Source organism: Streptopelia decaocto, assembly GCF_964273445.1.
Source record: "Streptopelia decaocto genome assembly, chromosome: 6".
Lineage (NCBI taxonomy): Eukaryota > Metazoa > Chordata > Aves > Columbiformes > Columbidae > Streptopelia > Streptopelia decaocto.
In genome coordinates this window covers 23,850,522-23,872,403 of record NC_138660.1, presented here as the reverse complement: position 1 = coordinate 23,872,403, position 21,882 = coordinate 23,850,522, and positions in this window count along the sequence as shown.

Here is a 21,882-nt window from a genome sequence, read left to right as displayed (position 1 = left end):
AGTGTTTCTTAAATAACACAACTACAAAGCTGTGTCTGGCTCTCTTTCAGAGTTGGGAATGAATTCCAAACTCCTACGGGACTCCCAGAAAAGCCTCTCAACCAGAGCATGGTTATTATTCAGAGAGCTACAAAATAGACAGGTTTACACTGAACACTTGCTTGAATGTCATAGAAATATGTTGTTTGGTTTCCTATATTGGGCTGTTTGAACTTGCTCAGGTTTGGAAAATGAGAACAAATCCCAGGAGACAACTAAAAGGGGAAAAGGAAGCATCCAGAAAGAATAAATCCATGGCATATGGCTCTTGCCTCCTCAGACAATAAGGGGTTTTGCACCACCCTCATTTTTAATTTTCAAAGTACATATTTAAGTATGTGACTGTACATCAATACGTGGTTTACTGTCTGAGACCGATTTTTCTCCACCCCAAAAGGAGCTATTAATATCTTAAATGAGAGAAACTGATTGCTGGAGGCGGGGTGGGGAATGGAAAAAGTAGTTTTGAATCTCTACAAACCCCTATTTTTCATATTGTATTAGCCTGAATACAACAGATTTTTAGATGGACAAACTGTGCTGTTGCCCTCTACCTCCACCCTTCTCAATACATGCCTGTAACTTCAGCCATGCACCACATACAGCTCAATGTAAACGTGTCAGGAAGCACATTCTTCCAGCTGGGACTGTCACCCTGCATGGTGCAGGATGTCTCTTCAGGGCTGTAACATGCTGAGCACAGCTGCTGGAGGAGCCCACCATGTTCCGGCTTGGCTCTGGACCTCTTGCCACATGTGCAAGGCGTTACTCAAGTGTCTAACCTGCCCCTCTGCTTTCTCAACAGCAATCTTAAAAGCAATTCCCAGCCCCTGTGCTGAGCTCTCACCATGAGCAGAGTCAGCTTTTCTGAATTCATACCCTGGAGACTCGGTCATCACTGTGCACTAACACAGAGGCTCACAAGGGACTGTTCAGCACACCCCGTGTGGAGGCTGCAGCTGTAGTCTGTGCTACAGGTAGACACTGGCGTGTCTACAATGCACCCTGATACCAATGGGTGTCACCACCTGCTGTGTGTCACCTACGGATGTGTTCTTACAGCACCAGAACGAGTTCCCGCTGCTCAACCTTTCTTCAGCCTGAGATCTGTTTCACTGCAGACAAGTTACACCTACATTTCTACTCAGTCATTCTACGTACTAGTTCACAGCATTCAGAAGATCATGGGGGGAGACAACAACAGGGATGGGGAACCAATATAGGGAAGTTTCAACTAGGAATAGAATTGCAGCTGAGGAAAACCTAGTTTGTTCCTTGTTTCAATTAGGAGGAGGCAAGCACTGCCAAGATGATTGTACCTTCTCGTGGTCCTGTTTAAAAGAAAAAAGATAGTTGGAAAGCACGGGTCCAAGGTTACCCAAGAGCATCATGAGGCGCAAGGGCACCTGTAGACCCAGAAACACAGACTTGTGGCAGCCCCTTGCCTATCAGATCTAGACCGGGCTGTTGCAAGCTTGTCAGGTCAGTCTTCCCACTGCCTGGTGGTGGGTGGAGATGCTGGGATCCTCGCAACTGGGAAACAGAACACTGAGCTCCCACCAGTATGGTAACTCCATCCAGCAGCTGTACAGTGCCCCCACCACACATCTCACCAGTATGTAACTGTCCAGAAAGTGTCTTCAATTACTTTGTCCAACAAGTCCAGCCTGATCTGCAGCGACTGCAGAAACACCTGAAGTGCAACCAGGAAAGGAATTAAAACTATGCCACTTAAAACCAAGACCCCCAAATCTGCCGTCTGTGTAACAGCCACTGCTAGCAGAACACAAAGCACAAGGTCCCTCAAAGAACTGACTTCCCAAACTGAGCCGCTGCCTAGAGCAGCCCTGCAAATCACCACAGACAGGTTTGCTCTGACGCTGTTATTTACACTTCACACTTCCACCTTGGCTAGCTGTGACAGTGTAAATATACCCACATTCAAAGCCTAACCACAAGGAAATTCCTCTCCATTTGCTTTGCCTTCCTCCTCTTTGCCATATAACTATGTTTACCCAATCACGAGTATTGCTGGTGGATTATACACTCCATCTGTCTTGATTCAACATGCTGATCTTTGCTGACTTGAAGATAATTAAAGACCTCTCCCCCACTCTCCCTTTCTGTCTACAGCATGTATGCCAGCTGCTCGTCGGAATCCAGCTAATTGAAGCGCATTCCCTAATCAGGAAACTCAAGGAAAATCACTTCTGACTACCAGGGTTTATTGCTGACTAGACTTTATTAAGATCATTGCTAATACAGATTGCCTTGTGCTTGGAATATACTGAATTTTTTCCTTATTAGCCAGCTTAGGGCTTGATGAGGAATGAGAACACTGTTTCTTTTGTGTGAAGATTTGGAATAAAGAACTGCAAAACATACTCGCTTATGGCACAGCAGGGTCCTCTTCTGCTCTTAAGAAGCCCACGAAACATAAGCCACCAAGCATTCTGCTTCTTTAGCTGACACCCAAGCACAAACAGCTGGAGATGCAGGACCTGGCTGCCCACAGCACAGTCACTGCACAATATCGATCTGCCAAGGAGCTGCTGGGCCCATGGGTGTGAGGGAAGCACCAGCACCCGCTGACCGCCCACTTAGAAAGCCCAAATCCTCCTGCCTGACCTTTTCCAGCTCCTTTCTCTACTGAAAATAACAGGTCTGAGACATCAGGCTTTTAATCTCCAACTTTCACCTGTAGATGCTTATTTACTACAGCAAATACACAGTAAGGATTTCCACAGCTCAAAGTATTTGCTTCAGCCTTTAAACTTCTTGATATTTTGTTATGCTTGGTTTGCTTGCTTGCTTCGTTATTTATTTATGTTTAAATAAAGGAAATCTTAGCACCAAAACTGGATACATTATCCCAAGTATTCCAGGATCAATTTCATTAACACTGCACAAAGTAAGAACATTTGCGTGCATGTCTATTTCTGTACATCCACATTCATTCTACTGGGTATTTGCCTTTTCTACCATCAAGCACCACAGGAGGCCTTCTATCCATCCCACTGAGAATTTCTTTTGAACTGCCTGTCCACTACCATCACTGAAACCCTTCTTTTGACTCTATAATACAGTCCTCTATTTGTAGGAAGTCCTTGTGTTTCTTATTCCTAGACATGTAATTCACATTTGCCTTACTGAGATGCTTTTGTTTTTCCTGTCCAGAAAGAGGCCCCAAGAACTCTGCATCGCTGTGTAAGATTCACTGCTGCTCAGCAGCTGTCACAATTGCTTCCAGACCTTTATGAGAGTGCTGAATACCACAGACCACTGCAGCAGAAAAGAATCTCAAACACCTATTTGACAGAGATTCCCACTAACTGTTACTACTAAAACTTCGCTAATTGTTTCTTAATTCTTTTAACACATGCTAGATAGTAACATGATTTTGGAGCAATAAGGTAGGCTTTTGTGAAGCATTAATGCGTACACCCAGTGTTGCTATTAAACTCAACCCTGTAATTCCTCAGTGCCACAGTTGTTTGACAAGAATTACGTCCCATAAAACCCTCTCGAGAGTCATTTCAGCTCTCAGGGCACCACTGGTGTCCCAGGAGCTCCCCTGTTTTGTTTCAGACAGATGCCGGACAAGTAACTCTTTGCTGCACTTTCCTGGAACATGTCCCTTATCTTCCACAGTTTATCAACAACTCATGTCATTGGGTCAGTGATTTCCCCAGCCATCTCTTCAGACTCTTCCTAAATACCAGTTCTCCAGTTGTCCCTTTAGAAAAGATCTTAAAATAACAGCTGCTTAACATGTATTGCACCAGACTGACAAAGATACTCTGCTACTACAAATAAACAAGAGCACGCCATTCTGATTCTTTCTACATACCCAACACACATACCTAGTAAGACTCCTGCTTTTTATTAACCAATTTTGCCACCTTCACCTAGGAACAAAGCTGAACAAGTTAAGAACGTTTTTCCTAATGTTTTACTTCTTGTCCTTAAATTGAACTGTATTTAAGATGTGTTCAAGATTGTGCTTCTCTCTTTCTCTCTCTTGGGTAAATAAGGCCTTATCTGTAGCTATACTGGCAGCCACGGAGGCCAATTGGCAGACATGCTGATTGAATTATGCTCCCACCCCAGGAATGTGTCTCTAACTCTGAATGGAGGCACATTCGCAGACTTGTATGGGAAAACTCACTGCTGCTGATCTGTCCACATCTCTGTAAGAACACATTGTTGTGTTTGCACAAGCCATTTCACTCAGGTCTTTCAAAAAAACCCTCAAAAATAAGTAAGAGATTTACTTGTTAGATGTCTTAGAATTAAGAAGCTTTTGTTCTCTTGAACGTTTTAATTGTTTGTCCCAACAACATTGTTGACTGCTGGCTTGAACGGTGCCACCAGAGCCACCAAATCCAGTACCCTGATACTGCAATATACTGCAGCAACTATTGCACGATCCCACTCCCCAGATTATCCAGACCACTTTAAATGAGTCGGCTTTCTCACTCTTCCATCCCACTGCTGGGGAACTGTTTAAAACTCACCACACTAACAGTGATGGAAATCATCTTCAGGTTGCCCACCTAAACTTACACAAGGCAACTTCACACTCATTTTAATCCCCACACCAACATACTAATTTTAATCCCCACACCAACATTTGGTTTTAACTTTTACAGCTTTTCTCCCCTCCCTATGCAGCAAATCTACCCCTTCTCACTGAACAAACATCTTTTTTTTTTTTTTCCAAATAAAAACTACCCTTTGGAAAGTGAACTTAGAGTTCACAATTTTCTGTTGGAAGGTGGTTACTCAGAATCACACTGGTGGACTCCCAGAAGTAGCATTTCAGCTACGCTGTCCTTTGATTTATGGCAGAAAAGCACTGATCAATGACCTTAGCAGATGTTCTAACCTGTAGATGGAGCACTCGCACTGCTGAAAAGATCCACAAGTCCCTGCAGACCCCTTCCCAGCAATTTCCAGCAATTTTTAAATTGGGAAATATGTGTCCCATGTGGCCTACTGTGGCATTCCGTTAAAAAACAAAACCAAAAAAATCCAAAGTGCAAAGGCAGAAAAGTGGAGCTCAGGAGGCTCTACCCACGTCACCCCGGGTGGGGGAAGCGGCCGTTCCCATGCCCCGCAGTGCACGCTGGCTCTGCCGCACGCGTGTTAAGACACGCAGCGAATACCATCTCTCTGAAGTACTGGTACATTTGCTAGACTTGCTCCTATTAAGTTATAAGGCTTTTCAGTGAAGTTCAAATATAGTCACCTTGAAATTGTCTAACTACTTCCAGAAAAAAACGTGGCCAAATGGATACACTTCTGGATCTATTCTGGGTGGTTTTTTGTTTGCTTGGTTGGCTGGTTTGTTGTGTTTTGTTTTTGTTTTTTTTCTTACTATTTATTAATAATAAAAAACATGTGGAACAGTTTTTATGTCAGTTACCATAAACCTTCTAGGGCAAATCAAGAGCGAATTTATTCATACAAATGAGGACTATCATCTCCATTTAGTACTACACTAGAATTAGGACACCTCTTTTACAAAAACAGATTGGTTCTAGGAGAAATCGGCTGGAAACACAGAAATCTTTACACCACATTGAACCAGGTTTATTTGGTCCATTGTCTTGTATCTGATCATGACCATCGGAAGCTCTTTGATGAGAGTGGGCAAAAAAGCTTAAATTAATACAGACACCCCTGCATAGTTTTAGAATCATCTGCCTACCTCCCACTAAGGCAGAAAGGATTTGGATGTGAGGGCACAAGTCTGTACTTCTCACACAAAAATCGTATTTCCAAGGGAAGCTGTCGCATCGCATCCCACTCAGAGAAACAGTTTTGTCTGGGTAACATTAACACCTAAAGACTCATATAAGACTAAGTCAAATCCATATTTTCAAGACTTTCATGCTGTTCACTGAAGTAGCTGATGAATTTCTTTTCTTTTGACGGGCTAGCACTGGGAATGCAGTGTGTTGTGCATGCTCACTCCTTTTTTTATTGTAAAGCAGCCAGAGGCACACAGTGATTGAGCTCTGCCATAAAAGTGCATTATATCATCTGAGTGGCAGCGGAGAGCTAAAGATGAGCTCTGCCTACACTCCCAAGCAAATCCTTCTGTCTGAGTTTCCAAGTGCCTTTCTGCTTACTTCTTTTAGACAAACCCCCTGGGAAACAAGACACAATCCTCCTCTTCTTCATTGTCAAAGCTCCTGCCTTGCTTTGCCTTCCCTCCCCCAGATAGCCGATGCATGAGAAACCTATGGCCACCACATATCCGTGGGATAATAAATGTACCTGATCACTTTGTGTTGCTGATCAAAGTAAGAACTGCTTTCTAAAAGCAGAAATGTGATCTGAAGACAGAGTCAGCCCCATCAAGCATAAGCTGAATATTTTAACATGTGTAAGTTGATTTTAAAAGCTCTTCAGCAAAGCTCAGGTATTTTAGGGATGAAGGTATCAAGGAATGAGATATTAGAAAGCTCTTACTGTAGAGACCAACCTCACAACCACCTACAAGCTGTTCAACTTGTTTGCTCTTCACTCCCTCACTTAAGGCTTTAAAGCTTAATGCCTGTGTGACAGAAACACGAGAGAAACTGCTCATACAAGTCAGTAGCTCTTCAGCATGTTAACCAAAGCACGGACCATTGCACATGGAACAGAGATGCTCCATGAAATGATGGACTATCTGCTGCCAGCAAACAGCACAGAATTTGGGGAAGAAATTAAGTGATCCCTCTAGATTCTTCTCAGTATCCTAAACTATCACTAACTGATTTGAAAATCCTCAAAATAGGCATATTTTGTATTTGTTATTTCTTTCTTATCCCAAGTTACACGGGGGAATGACAGGGAAGTCCCCTCTCCACACAGCAGCCTTACTATAGGGAAGACTCATCGGCTTCTGGTATTTAAACAGAATCAGTATAACAGAGAAAAGGCCATTTCTAGGGAGAGAAAAATTTTCCAGCCCATTTAACATTAAAAGATGTCCCTCCAAAGGACAACTCTACCAAAATCACTCATCATATCTTACATCTGCTTTGCTGGATTTAGCAAACTCCAACATGGAAAGCTCCAACAGTACAGATCCAGACACAGATATACCCCAGTGCCCTGCAGCCAGGACCGAGACGAGAACAAGCACAGAAGATGGAGGCCACAAAAGCCAGAGAGAATCCACACGCCTGTTGACACCACAAACATCCAGGCTCTGGCTCTCCTGCATCCTCTTCTAATACACCCAGAGAACACAGGCACCTTCCCTCACCTGTTCTCAGCATGGAACTAACAAACACAATATCTCGAATGCTTCCCACGCTTGTCTAGTTCTCCCCTGTGGAAGGAAGGGAGGGATGGTCCCAGGAAGGCAGGTGTGGTGCTAGAGAAGATGCCTTCCTGGGGTTTGGAAGGGTCTCTACACCCCAGTAGAGGGGATGGAGGAAAAGGGATGGGTACACAGCGCCCCTCTGCTTGTGCCCAAAAAGTGTCCAGCCCCCAAGGACACAGAAGTCTGCCCTACCAGGAGAGCAAAGGAGACACACAGAGAACTGCTGCCCATGTGCACATCCAAGTGCAGCACTGCCACTGATTCAACCAGCTCTAGAATTGTGGTTGCGCATCTACATGCCCTTAGGGATGGGAAAGGGGAGGGGCACCTCCTAAAAAATCTTGCACTCAGGACTGATAATTAAAATAGTAATTATGAGCACCCATTTTACTGTTAAAAGGAGACAGAATTTTCCACAAAAAAATTAAAGAGTAAGAAACAGTCACTAGAGCAGCCACAGAAAGCCAGAACCTAAAAATAAATGCTTTTCTGACTTTCATTTCCTTTTATTGTCTTCCTTCATATTTGAGCACGATACAGACATGAATCTGAGCTACAGCCTCTTCATGTAATCCCAGCATGACCATCACATTCAAACTCAGACCCAAACTCCTTTCTGTTTGGATCTACAGATTCCTGGGGTTGGGTGGGAGGGGTCGAAGGAGTCATATGGCTGGAACACAACCTAGAACTCAGTGTCTGCCAAGACATTGTTTGCTCATCCCACTACAACACACCCAGGTGTGCCCATGGAGGAGAGGAGAGAAGGTTCACTCCAAAACAAGTGCTCTGCACAGTCTCAGTTTATATGTCACAGGAGAACTACAAGTAAATAATTAAAGTCTTACTGAAATCAGTAGTCAGGCTACTCTGGTAACAGAAATTCAAAGCAGATCAGAAGGGAAAGAATTAATCATCTAATTAGAAAACAGCAGAGAAACTTCTCTAACCTAGTGGCAGGAGGAAAAGTGACCAAATAAAAACAAGCAGTGCTGAATAGCAAAGGCAGGATGCAAAGAAACTCATTCTTGTTTAAATGATACACTTATGACCTGAAAGCAAATCCATTATTTATTTTAACTATTTATGTCCTTTTTAATTCCCTTTTGGCTCTGATTTGCTGTCACTGGCGAGTTACAAGGTTATTAATAACACACAGCAACGAATAATGTATCCGCAGTCACACCAACTGATTTTTGCCTGTCCGTAGAGCCTAGTGAGTATTTATACATTTATTATACTTGAGGCTTTTTTGAATGGTAGCTAAGACCTGTATACATAGACTAGTTCAAACCTATAAAGCAATAAAAATATGGAGAAACAGTGACACAGAAGCAGTCAGTTGTTGATTTCAGTTTGGTCAGGTGCCAGGAGGTGTGAATCAAGGCATCAGAGCTTTGGGTAGAAAGTCCCATACAGAATAGCTCCTCTGCCGTTCAGTCTTTTGGAGCCACAACTTGCAGGAACATTTTCAACTGTTTGAATTTATTACAAAAAATGAACACCCACACAAACCATAAAATCCACCAACTCCCATCTTATCCTGCACTTGAAACGGAGTTTCACGACAGCAAAAGAGCTGCTTGGGAATGCAAGAAGTGCCACTCAGTTAAAGGTTTATTCCACACAACATTCAGCTTCACTGTGAAACCTGGGGGGAAAAGAACCCCCCAAAATACAGCCAAAATCATGCTAGAGAGTGACCCTTAACAGCACACAGTTAACCCCTGAGCAGCTCAGGATTCCTAAGCATTTGTATAGGAGAAGATAAAATCCAATATGGAGAATACCATGTTAATTCATGTAAAAGCAACACCATGTGACCAGGCTTACATGTCCAAACACAAAATAGAGACATCCTAGTTCCAGAAGGTGATATCTGAATTTAAAAAACTACCAACCTAGCACTGTACCAATGCTTTTATTATTATTAGCAAAACTGCCTCCTGAACATCTCATTGTGAGCAAATTGCAGGATGGAGCAACACAGGAACAATCTGACCTGTATCTATTTTAAGTGTAGTCCCAGAGAGGGATGGTTCCAGCCCCCTTCTTTTCAGCCACAGAATTAACTACACACCTTGAAAGCAAATAGATTCAGCAAGCTGATCTGAGAATAAGTGCTCAGCATTTTTTTTGCGGAGGTTGTTTTTTGCCAGGTCAACTTCTGAACAGACTGATTCTAAGGCCACATCATCACTACATACAACAGAAAGAAAAGCAGTGGGAGCACATGAATTTAAAGAAAACCAAAACTATCTGTACTGGAAGGGCAGAGAGGGGGTGGTGGGATGGGACTAAGCTTATTTTCCACAGCTGTTGAAAATTACATAAAATTAGATGCAGTGCAGAAGCAGTAAGAATGTAGACTGTAGAAGAAGTAAGGATTTAAATGAAGCAAGCCTGTAGTTGCTATTGAGAATACAAATGAACTTCTTGATGCCTAAGCCAACTCACTGCATTAACAACTGTTAGTTCCGTTGAGCTGTAAATAAGCAGTCTAGAAAAACTCCCCACATATTCCTCTGGTGTGTGATATATTCACATTCTAGGCATTTACTGAGCAACCCCCACCTATTATTTAAACATGTTTGAATACAGCACAGCAAAGTATAATCACATTCCAGAACCGCATCAACTCCCTGCTACAAAATGCAGAGAGAAAGTCTCCTAAGCTAATTGTCATTGAGCTGTGAGTTAATTAATGGGGAGAGGAGCAAATGATAAGATCAAGCACAAGACTGCCAACAGATTTCAAACTTAACAATTATGACACAGCTGCATGACTGTGCAGAACCAGTATTTATTTGGACTGTTAAAAAGCAAAGTAAAGTTACTTACCAGAGATCCAAACTCCTGCCACTGATTTAAGGTCAGCAGAGAAACAATTTGTGACTGAGCTAAATGTTGCTTACCTGCAAGGAGTCCTCCGTCAACAGGCATCAGCTTCCAAGCATTTTCTGAGACCAGATCCAGAAGAGGTGTCCATTTGCCCTGTTATCAAAGGGCCTGTAATGAAAACCAGAGCTCAGTCTAATCAGCAGTTTCAAGGTAATAATTTCACACCATTCAGCTGAAGCAGAACTTCACAGCTCATCAGGTAGCAAGTGGAAAAATGATTTTTGTCCTAAATTAGTTTCTGTTCCCCTAGTGAAGATACCAGCAAAACCTGTGCCATCAGGTTTTAGTGGAGGCCTGTCTGGTGCAGAGACCTTGCCCAGGAGACGCTTTCATGGAGCTCAACACTCACCAGCGACTACCAATTCCACTTTCACTCATCAGTGCTCTGCAAGCTACTAAAATACATCACTATGTGTAACAGCCTGTGTATGTATAACATGTTCTTAATACAGGACGTATATATGATCAGTGCATAATAAATGGAGCATGTGTTCAGTTGTAACGCAGCAAAATAAAAGCCCAGGGCACCTCTGACAGTCTGTATCTCACACTGCAGGCACAGACACACCTTGCTAACAGCAATGCTACCCGAAAATGCTCACACAAAACTCTTCAGGCAAAGCCTGACTGGTTAGGAGGTTTGAATCACTCTGTTAAGGCAGGGGCAGGTTAGGAAACTCCATACAAACCTCTCTAACCTGAAGGGATACTGACTCCTGCAACTACTCACCTGGCAAACAGCACAGGGAAACACAGCCTGATCTGCAAACAGCTTAGTCACAGCCTTCAATAAAATCATTACACCTCCGTGATCCCTACAGCTCTCAGCAGTGATTTTTAAAAAATTATTTTAATGTAAATCTAAACCAGTAACATTTCAACTGACCATGGGTGGGGTTGGCACTCTAACAGATTATAAACTTCGAGAATAAAAAGGTGTAAAATTAAAAAAGTTCAATCCTGTAAGGAGCTGCATGCTGTGGATCAGTCATGGCAAAGCCATCCAGCATGTACCACCACGATTTCGTTGAAATCGAAATATCCTACTCTGGTTATTCTGATCTGACAGCCTGTGGTATAAGCAGAATCCACAGACTCACAAAAGTTAACCAACAAAACACAAGTGTGTTCCTTGTACAGTTAAAGCATCCCATACAGTGGTACACAACTATCCTGGAAAAGAAGAATTACTGGCCTGCAAAAATAAAAATTAAATACTCCTGCCCTAGACCTTTTACGTATCAAAGGTAGCAGTCAAGTTATGGCTTTACATTCACACCCCAAAACAGTAGGGAATATCCAGAAAAAGAGATGCACAGTAAATTCCCAGAAAACTGGCTATAGTTCTAGCTTGTCTTTGGGACACTGACACTCTATTACCTCTTAAAATCCAGTGGAGGGAAGTCAGGGCATTCTAGGCACCAGAGAAAACCCCAGGCTCAAGCTGAGGAAGAGGCTTTGCTAATTCCAGCCTCTTCCTACCCCCAAAAGATGGGTGTTTTGGGGCCCCTCACCTGCTTTCTTGCAAATGCTACAATCTCAACAGCATGGCTTTTGTCTCCAGGGGCAGAAAAGGTGAACACGAGAGCCCATCCTTCAGGTGTAGCCTGAAACAAGGAATGTCCAGGGGATCCGCACTTTCCCATGGGTGATGCTCTGACAGCTGCTCTTGCCAGCCTAGGAGGGCACATTTGTGAACTGCTCTGTTCCATCCCAGCCCCATGGAAAGGCAGGTTTTGCACTGCGTGAAATAATTCCTGACAATTTAAATGGCTTTTGGATCAGGACCTTAGTTTCCAAGAAATGTCAACACTTGTCTCAGACTACTTAGGAGAGCAGAATCCAAAATTAAATTAATGGGAGAGAAGGGCTTCCTAAAACCTAGTCCATAAGACCTGACATAATGCTCACGTGGTGTACAGAGACTAACTTTTCCAACAGAGCTACAGAGGAAATAACCCAACACTGTACTGTCCACAGTATCTAAGGCCCCTTTATGTACTGACTCAAAGCCAAACTGTATTTTTCTATGCAGAGCATGAAATTGAAAGGGTTTACTCAGGCTTTATGCCAGGTACTTTTGCTCTATAACTGACCATCAGGCTAAGCTGATAAAGTTTTTCAGACATCCTCAATATACGGATGGATTTAGGATCTAATTTTCAGTACTGGACTTGCACTTTACTCCCTCACTGATGGGCCAAGTCCACGTGCACTTGAGTACTTCCAGAGCAGTATCACAGCTGCTCAGCAGCTTATGGATGGGCAGACAGGCTTCCAGACAGGTTAGTTACTCAATCTGCTTTTCAATATTCTTTTCCTTCTTCCCTGTTCCTCCTTTTCCAGAGCAGAGTTGTTTTTCTCCCTCTCGAGTGAAGGGCAGGAGGCAGCCATGCGTGCACACATCTAGCAGCTAACTGTGCATGATTCCCGCTGGCAGCCCTGTCAGCACCATGGCACTTTTATGTACAAGATGTCACTCTGGGAAAGGTTCTTACACCTGTACCGAGCCCTTTCAAAATTCAAAACCCAAGAAATATTCATTATAAATCAAAAGCCTTTTCTTTCCAGTTCTCATTCCTGGGTGGGCTTTTTTTGTTTGTTTGTTTGTTTCAGAGGAGTCCAAGACAACAGTTGGGGCTGGTTTTCCACAAGATCACATGCAGATTTCCTGGAGATTTCTGAAAAAAATTCAAGTCCTGCAGCAAAGTACATGACCTCTCCCTGGGCTCAGAAAACACACAGCTTAACACAATGCTCTCTCTGGCTACACTGGAGCAGCAGTTGACAAACTCCTCCTTAGCATTACTGTGGGAAATTCCTTGATCTGGAAAGAAGATTACTCCTCGGAGATTCAGCCAGAGCAGATCACTTTCCTTCTCACCAGCAAACTTCTAAACAGCAAAGTATGAGTAATTTCTCAACTCTCTTTTCAAGTATACTTACTAATGCCCCAGCTGGGCATAATGCTGTGAGGACTGAACAGAAGCCTCTGTATTTTCAAGCCTGGCAACAACTACTTGATACTTCCTCTACACCCCCAGGGAGAAGCCCTGAATTAGTGGTTACCTTTGTGAGCCTTCAGCAGGAGCAGCCTCACATGAAGCAAGTGGAAATGCTCTTAGAAATACGTTCTGGAATCCCACAAAACACCAAAGTGCACAAGCACTTGCTCTTGTCACTGTGTCAGTGATGAGACACAAACGTGGCAGGTAGTGCATAGAGCAGTGCCAAAAGGAGAGACAAATGGACAAGACAGCATCTGCTGCCAAGGGGGTATGTAAGGAAGAGTCCCTCCTAAACTGCTGCCTTGAGAGCAGGTACTGCCTAATCCTTACTTAAACTCTCCCTCCCTTCCTCTCCCCCAGGATGCAGGCTCACTTTACCTGCCAGAAAATTAACTTATTCCACTGACTTCAGTACAGGCTTTGTCCAGGAGAGTCGATCTGGATTAGTAATTCCTTCAGTATTGCATGCTGTGCCAAGCCCCGTACAGTAAAGCATGGGGTAATTAAAAGGAGCAGAGAATTGAAAAGGCAACAAAACCTGAATTTTGAAAGGAGCAAGGCAGGATTCATTTGTAAGAAGCTCTGCTGTGATAAGAAACTCAAAATAAGCAGGTAGCTTGCAACAGGATAATGTGTTGTTGAATATGCTGGTTACCGTGTGTGGCGTGCTGATAGCTACAAAAGCTTTGCACTCCTCACAGAGAATGTGCATGTATTGGAACAGATTCATGTCCTCGCTATCACGTCTTCATTTGCAATTCAAAAGCTACACAGGTCTGGCTTCCCACGCTTTTTATCAGCAGTCACAAATGAGCACAACTACTGAAACCAGTCCATGTCCAGGCAGGGACTTCAATTCTTGAATAAAAATGTGGAAGCAGTCCATTTTTCTGCAGCTTCACAACTGAAACTCTTGCTGCTGGGGCCGTCAGGACTTCCCAGCACGATGACCACAGCCTCCACTCCCATCTGCAGGGAGAGCAGCTGCCCAGAACTTCCTCAGGCTCTCACCAGACCATTTCTCCTCCTGTTCCTCAATGCTCTTTCCCTCCTGCCCGGTACGACATTCAAATGTGCTGCTCTAAATCCCAGGACCAAGTACAATTTTACTTCCCTCAAACTGCCCTCTGTCCCATCCCACCCTCTGCCCAGGTAACAACGTGCACCTTCCTAAAAGCCACCCAGACCTCCTCCTGTCTTGCAAAAAGCAATCCAGATGCATATCTTTAGAGCTGGTCCACAAGAAATTTCTGTGTAAGGGCTAACTGAAAATCACAACATAATGCTCATAAAGCAGACAGCTGAATTTTAGGTAATAGTCTACCTATGCTATCTCTAGTACTTTCAATCCCAGAATTTTAAAATTACTTTTAAAAAAGTTTAAACCCCCACATTCTTCACTACCCTTGCAAGTTTTGCATCCTTAGGGTTTAAGATATCCTTTATAACCTAAGGATCTAACGCCATCTCCCAAGCCCCCCCCAAAATACAGCCTGTTCTAATGTTGGTAGATTATTATCTCAACTTCCATTTTTATCATACGTCTCCACATAATGAACATTAAGAAGCAAAAGGCAATTAAAAAGAAAAAGACATGAATTCCTGTGATAAAAAAGGCAGCAGCACTGTGAGAGGCAGACTTGCCCCTTAGTTCTCATTGTGTTTTTACATCAGGCTCGTGCTCATTCCTCAAACCTAGCCTGCTCTAGCACTGTGAAGAGATCTGGAGATGCAAACCAAGATATTCCTGTAGTTGTTAAGTGGGTCAGTATTTTCCATCTGGGTGCAGGACAGGGAGATGGGGTGAGCTGCCACAAGAAGTTCATTTCCATCTCCCTGAGAATCCCGCATTTTTAAAAAGACTCCTTCAAAATAAATAAAAATTCCCCTCCAGCACTACCAGAACAAAGTGTGGATGTGCCTACAGACAGAAGCCTTGGATCCAGCGTGTCTGCTGGGGAAGAGACATCCTCCAGCAAGCAGCCGTGCCCACAGGAGACAGCAGCTCCAAGGAGAAAGCACTGAGGCCCTCCACTACGTATCCAAATTCCCTCAGCCATAAGCCCTATGCTTCTCGCTTGGAAGGACACGTCAGGAGAACGCATGGTCCAAACCATCCATGGCTCCTGCACTCACTCAGGGAGCAGTGATTAGTGGCATTCAAAATTATGCTTTTAAGTCAGTAACTGGTATTCAGTGAGTTTCGAATATCCTCTATCTAGAGTGTAAATCAGAGCTCATCATTTTCTGTGTATAATTGCCTATGAAACTCCAAGCTGTAGTTTCTACTCCTGTGTGAAACAGACTATAACCCTGGCAAGTTTTTACTCAAATAAACTATTATTTTGTACACTTATAAAAACATCATCTCATAATATGAGAAAGTTTTGGGAGAGGACATGGAACAGTCCATCTGGAGAAAATAAAAAAACTGACAAGAGACAGTAATTCTAGGATCAAAGACAGAACTTCATTATATTAGGAAAAATGACTAATTAACTTGTGAGAAAAATCTTGTGATTCATGTGCCCTAATGGAGTTTGAGAGTTCAGTCTTCCGTATCACTGTCATCAAATCATTGTCCCCTCAAAAATTATGGCTCATTCCCTGCTCTGTAGATCAGGAAAGCATGATGGATTAATTGCAGGGTGACAATAATTTTAAGGAGGAATTTTGTATTTTTACATGCCCCAATAGGCCATTTTTAAAAAATACTTAAGGAAAATCTTTTCAAGCTAGTAACATTCATTTTGGGGACCCAGAGGTAGATCTGACAAAAGCCATCTTTTATTTATTCTTAATGAGACAAGCTTGCAGGTCCTCACACTGTTAATAGTCAGAAACTCCTAATCTTACCTTACTGTTAATACAATTACTGGTTATGCCATAGACCAACGGTGAGGCAAGACTAATTCTCCTTTCTCACTATTTAAGGTGCTTCCTGAAGCAGGGTCTCAGTGGGTTCTGTGTTTTTATGGTGCAGTGAGGGCATGCTTGATGAATTAGGATACAAATGCTACAGCACTTCAAAAGAATAAGGTATGTGAAAACCTGCATTGTCTATTATGTATCAAAAGAGAGACCTGTCTTGTCTGGAGGTTTTTGTGTTTTTGTGTGTGTTTTGTTTTGTTTGGTGGGTTTTTTTAAGCCAGAAGCCCCACAGAGAGGTTAAATAACAGAGTTCTTAAACAGATGAGAGAAACACCCCTCCTACATCACTGTTTCAAGCAAGTTTTCCTGCAATTCTTTATTACCACACGCCACTATTTAACAACACAAAGCATCTTAAAAAGACAACTGGAAGAATAATTTATCTTAAACTACTCAGATTTAAACAGACACTACCTGACATGGCTGACAAGTTAGACGTGTCTGCAGTTACCGAGATGGCAGAGAGAGGAAGGCAAAGTCAGGGTGAGAAGTTGTGGGCAATTAATCAAGATGACCTTTCCCTTTATTTTATCACAGAACACCACCTCTGTCAGCACTCTGTGTATCATCCTGCTTTGGCGTATTTCCAATTAACTCTAGATAGGCATTTATCTATATTCCCAGTTTTATAAACAGGGCTGCAGAGCACCTAGAGCACAGCCACTTTGGACACCTCTTGCCTTCTGCTCTTCTCCACTGTTCCAGGCTGAAACCTGCACTGTGTTACCTTCATGTAATCCACAGAAGAAAAGGATTAGCATACAAGAAATGGTCTTTTGTAACAATGACTGGATAGTGTGCTGTCCCCTTCCTTATGCAAAGTGAAGGAAATGTAATGGTCACTTAAGGTTTCTTGGTAGGAGCAAGGAAGAACCCAGAAAGTGGTACCCATGTTTTGGATATGGTTCAGAGCATGGATGAATCTATGTTCTTCTCTATAAGAGCATGAAGGAAAGGAAGGTCAATGATCTTACTACAGCTATTAAAGCTATGGCATAACAGCCCTGTTTGCACAAGATGCTTGAAGTCAAGTTCCACCGCAGAGCCTGCTGTATGGGCTGTGGCGCAGAGAGCTGCCCACATGGTCTGACGCCAGGGGAGGAAGCGGCAGCACACTGCACCAGGTTCCAATTACAGAGCCTTTGCTGCCAGTACAAAAGCCTGGGAGATCTTTGGGTTCCATCCTACCCTTAAAAAGGATGACATGGTTTGGTGACCACCAGCATGTCCGTCTTTATCCCCTTATGTTTATCATCACCGGTCTTCATCCTCTGACTTTCCACATGTTTCAGCATTGTTAACAGTCAAATAAATTTCTGATTTAATTATTGAAACTTACATATGAGTGAATATATGGAACTCCAGAAAGTATCAGACACTTTACAAGTAAAACTACTAGTTCTTCCTATAATTTATCTATGTTTAACAAAAACAATATCAGTATGAAAAGGGGGGCTGAGAGGAAAACACTACGGACAACTTGAAAACAGATTTTTGAGAGGGTGAAAAACACACCTAAACGCATTAACACACAAAAGGCAGTTCTGGTCTAATCGAGAAGTGAGTGACAGTGGCGAGGGCTGTTGTAAGGAAAGCATCACTTCCCACCTACACCTCCCCGTGAGAGAAGAGGATCAGAAGAGGTATCTGCTGCCTTGTATCCTCTCGCTGCCAGCTGCCGTGGGTTTTGGCTAACCCAGACCTGCAGGCTACCTTGACAAAGAATGAGGAAGAAAGACAAAGCAATTTGTTTTCACAAAGAAGCCAGAGGAGGGTGGGGGGAACACAGGCAACAAACCACAAACAAAAATGTAAGACAGCTAATGAGATTCCCAAACAAAAAAAGTAAAATATGCTGATGTGGTTTCTAATTCTAGTCCTGCAACAGATGTTACAGGCATTGTGAATTCTAAGTGCTTCTACTTAATATGGTTCTTTTCCCTTATCAAGGTGACTAAAATATACACAAAACCCAGAATGGGTCTAGAAGAGAAAGACCCTAAGAAGCAACTGTTAACAAGTGGCAGATCACTTGGTGAGGAGACAGCAATGCCTGCTAAATTGGCAGGCAAGCAGAAAGCTTTATTTGCAGCTGTAACTGTTCCTTCCAACACAGTCCCAGCAGATGTATGGCTTCATTTTCTCGTGAAAGTCCTTAAATGTACATCTAAAAAGTCAAAGCTTATGGTCTGAAACAACTGTAAGCATTTCTTAACTTTAATCATTGTTTAAAAACAAATGCAAAATAAAGAATTTCAAGCAAAAGCTTCATGCTTTTGCACCTAGAAAGAATGACTGATCTATGGACATCATTTATTCTTACAATGGAGAAGTGACGGAGTACAAAATTAAGCCAAACATTCCAGAAAAATTAAACACTTATGAGGAAGGAAGAATCCCCTCTGAAGTTATCAGGGAATCGTATGAACAACATCTGCAAACCTCAGCTGCCCAGTGAGCAGCCACCTCTGCTGGAGAACACAGCTGTACCACAACCAACCCACACCACACCTACTCATTTTGGCCAGCGTTAGGACCCTCCTACATTCTTGCCCACCGAGTCGTGTCCCTGCCTCAGCGTGGTGTTGTGGCAGAGCTGATCCTGGGTTTGCTCCCGCACTGGAGAAGTCAGCCTTGCCCATGTCCTTCACAGCCACGCCAAGGCACACACAGCGATGGCACAGCACATGGCACCCACCAAGAGAGCCCAACAGGCAGACAGAAGTTACTAAAATATTTCAAAGAAGAAAGAAAAAGCCTGACTATTTGCTCAAATGGAACTGTCAGAACACTACACACTTCCCTTTTCCGAGTGTGACCACAAAGAAATAGAGACAAGGCTGTGCCCATCACAGCCAGATCTTTAGCCAACACTCCGGCTCCCAGTTTTACAGACTTGCCTTCAACGAGCTTTCCAAGTGAGGAGAGAAATCATTTGCCTTGCAACAGTACTCAAAAATAAATGCATGAAAAACTATGCAAAAGAGCTGTGATAAAGGGTCCCATGATAACATTAGCTAGGTTACTATCAGATTTCTCCTCAAAAAGGAGCATTGTCTCCACTCCCACCCCCAAATAATTGCTTTAGAAGGTCAGATTGCCCTCAAAACAGATGACCACACACTCTTGAATATTTGCAATTACTCCCCACTTGATCTTGACTAAAACCTAAGAAACAGACTCACAGCAGATCTCTCAGTCCAGAAGGTCACACACCTCTCCCAGTGGTGCTGTTCTTCAAAACCCAAATTCTCCAGCCTCCATTAACTAAGCAGCATTGCTTTAATATTTTCAGTAACACAAAAGGTTTGATCATGCATTAACCTGGTAAAATTTAATAGCCTACAACAATTTGTGGCTAATCAGCATCAGTTTATAAATTCTCATTTAGCATCAAAATATTTGAGACTGAGGAAACAAAATAACACATGATCAGTAGAAACGTACTGATGGGGGCTGTTGGAGTATGCAAAACATCTGAGCACTCACTAATTTGGCTGCAAGCTCTTGTTCAGAAAACAATGTCTGGCAATAATATGATCCCAAAGAAAGGGCTCCACGGGAAGTTATTTACTCTCTCACAAAGACAGTATGATTTATACATGTTGTCACTGCCCATGCCAGAAAATTGATGACTGATTACCACATATTCATTTCAGTATCAGGTATCCAGCCTGAATTAACTAGTTTGACCACATGGAATTTCCTTGCTATTTACAGCACAACTGAGTATACCATTTGGTTTAGGTCAACAGAAAGAAAGTTTTAAACTGAAGCCAGTAAGAACTAGAATGTATTAAAGCAGCATGAATTAAATGTTTATTGTTTATCACTATTACTCATTTATTGCACAAACATCTGGAATCCATAACCATGGCCTGACAGAATGATATTATTGTGGGCAGAGCAAAATAAATCTATAAATAACAGTTTGTTAGACATCTGCAAAGCACTGCTATCGCTCATCCATTCCCAGATCCCAGAGGACACGTATTCAACTTCTCCCTTGTGTTGTTGGCTGGATACTTATTTAAAAGTTTTGGCATCCCAGTTGTGCAGCCCCCTGTGCAAGGGGCAGAAGATCCCCACTGGAGATACTGCATGTCCTCCATCCCTGGGGACAAAGCTAAGAAACAGCACCACACACCAAAGCCCTGAATAAACTACTTTGATTTGATTAATATTAATAGAGACTCCTAATTCTATTCATTTTAGGCTTATAAGTAATGCTTGCAAGTGTGCAGAACCTCACGAGTGAAGTCGTCCTCACTTGCAACCTGGAACTGCTTTAACAGATACATAGCAATGGTCTATTGAATACTGTTCAATTCATGAATATTTAATTGACTACCCCTTTAAATTTGAAGTTTATGAAATAATAACTACAGTAAAGCTCAAACTGCTTTACTGTTAAGCCTACAATATATTTTTGTTTGAGTATATGTATGAACATGTCTTAGTTTCCCCCTGCAGTAAAGGGTCCAAGCTGATGTGCCCCGATCAGCCACGAACATTTCCAGCTGCAGAAAGCCCTGAATTGTATTTTAGCTGTATATCCATTTATTTACATCCCTACTCTCAGCACCACCGAAACACTGCATCACAAAGTGTTATAAACTGCAATGCACGGGGCTCTCCTAAACTCTGCCCACTTTTACAGAATCCACAGAAATATGCAGTCATTGCTAGATATACATTTAGTTATGCAAGAATGTCCAGCTCTCTTTCTGCTCTTTGACAAAGAGGCCGTTCAGTGTTATGTGGACCCACACACCCATCCTCAACAGGGAAAAAGGAACCTGTACTACCCAAAGATCAATCAATGTGGAAAACTTCTGGCATTAGTGTTAAAGCAGACTTGCTCTGCTTTGCCTCCTCCTGTAGACAGCTACAAGGAAGATGTTTTTAAAAGTAACCCCATTTGCGTGCCTGAGCCAGAGAAACAAAGTACAAGCCCCTGACAAGAGCTCAGCACCACCTCCTCTGACATAGGCTGTGAGGATCAGCTTTTCCATTTGGGAAGAGCAGGCTGACACCTGGAGCTGCTCCTCATTGGGGCTGCATATTTAAGTGGAACCTCCTGTGTTCCAGTTCGTACCCACTGCCTCCTGTCCTATCACTGGCTGTCACAGAGAAAAGCCTGGCTCCATCCTCCTGACACTCACCCTTTACATTTTTATAAACATTAATAAGGTCTCCAAGCTAAAGAGCCCCAGTTCCCCCAGCCTTTCCTCATAATGCTCCATTCCCTTCATGATCTCCCCTCTGTAACCAGTTTCCTCACTTTTTTAACCCTCTATCAGCATCTTCTCTGCTCCTTTCCCCTTCCCACACCAGTTCTTACAACAGAAGTGTCTCCCCTTCCCTCTGCTCGCCAGCTGCGCTCCTCTCCTAGAGGCTTCTAGCATTGAGAGGAACAACCATATTAAAGATAGTGCAGAAAGACCACGTGCAAAAAAAGCGCTTTGCCTGCACACGCTTCATGTGAGCAAGAATTTCTTTCAGTCTTTACAGAAAGGAAGGTAAAAGAGGAGAAAAGCTGTGCTTTCCAAAGCGGAAAAGAGCCACAGCGCAGGGCTCCATCCGGCAGGACGGGCCGTGTCCACCGCCAGCTGCTGCTCCCTCCGAAAGGCCACGGGCCGCCAGCCCGTGTGCGCGAACCCCAGCGCGATCCGCAGG